Source organism: Theropithecus gelada, unplaced genomic scaffold (genome assembly GCF_003255815.1).
Source record: "Theropithecus gelada isolate Dixy unplaced genomic scaffold, Tgel_1.0 HiC_scaffold_15884, whole genome shotgun sequence".
Lineage (NCBI taxonomy): Eukaryota > Metazoa > Chordata > Mammalia > Primates > Cercopithecidae > Theropithecus > Theropithecus gelada.
In genome coordinates, this window is record NW_020257641.1 from 3189364 (window position 1) to 3190703 (window position 1340).

The following is a 1340-nucleotide window of genomic DNA, read 5'->3' on the forward strand; positions in this document are numbered from 1 at the left end:
TCCTCCTTCTCGCGAAGGCAGAAAGGAAAAAAGCGGTGGGAAGCGGGGGTGAGCGCGGGGAGCGAGCAGCCCCAACCTGAACAGATTCCGCCTTCCCCTCCTCCCCCCACCCCGGGAAGCCCGAGCGGGGAGGCACGGACCGTCTCCTCTCGCACGGGCAAGACGACACCCTCCCTCCCCCCCTTTTTTCTGCCAACGTCTATCTCAACGCGCGCGCACATACAGAGATTGTGCGGCTTTTTTCCCCCTTGGGAGAAAAAACGGGGAGAGTAAAAGAAGAGAGGGCAAAGAGAAGAACTCCTCCTCGGCGAGCTCCGCACTCCGTACCGCGGCTCGGCGCGGGGACGCCGCCGCCGCCCGCCCGCTCTCTCCCGGCCCTGCGGCGGGTGCCAGTGCGAGCGCGAGCGAGGGCACCGCACCCGGGGACGCTGCGAGACTTTTCGGCGCTCGAGCCGACCTCGCCGCCGCCGCGGCAGGCAGAAGAGACAGGGGCGAGAAGGGCCCTGCCTCCTCCTCGCCTTCCTCGCCCGGAGCCCCGCGCCCGGCCGGGCCGCGCAGGCAGGCGGAGGGAAGGAAGCAGGGAGGCTGCGAGGAGGCGGGCGGAGCAGAGGCCCCGGCGAAGCGCGCTGCGGCCGCCCGCCCGTGGATGCGGCGCCCAGGGAGCCTGGAGACAACTTTGCCGTGTGACGCGCCGGGAGGACTGCAGGGCCCGCGGCCGAGGGCTCGGCGCCGCCTGTGAGCGGGCCCGCGCGGCCGGCTCTCCCGGGCACCGCGCTTGCTCCGCGCCACTGCCCGCCGGCCCGCGGCGAGGACGACCTGCCCGTCTCCGCCGCCGGCGGCCCTTCCCGGCGCGAGGCAGTGAGGGCGAGGCGCTCAGGTGCGAGCGCGGGGCCCCGCCGCAGCGCCCGCCGCAGCGCCGCGCCAAGCCGCGCCCGGCTCCGCTCCGGGGGGCTCCAGCGCCTTCGCTTCCGTCTCGGCCAAGTTGCGTGGACCCGCTCTTTCGCCACCTTCCCTGGCCGCCGGCCGAACCGCCGCTCCCACTGCCGCTGCTTTCGCTTCACCCGAGCCGGGGCTGCGGGGCCCCCGACGCGGAGAGGATGGGGAGAAGGCTGCAGATGCCGAGGCGCCCCGAGACGCCCGTGCAGCAGTGACCCGCGACCTCCGCCCCGTCCGGCGCGCCCCTCGGGCCCCCGGGGCCCTCGGCGCCCCTTCCCCGCCGCGCGGGAACCCCCGCGGCCCGGCCGGCCCCCTCCCCCTGTGAGCCGGCGGCGGCCCTCCCGGCGGGCGGGCGGGCGGAGGCCCGGGCGGGGGCGGGGCGGGGCGGCGCGCCCGGAGCCCGG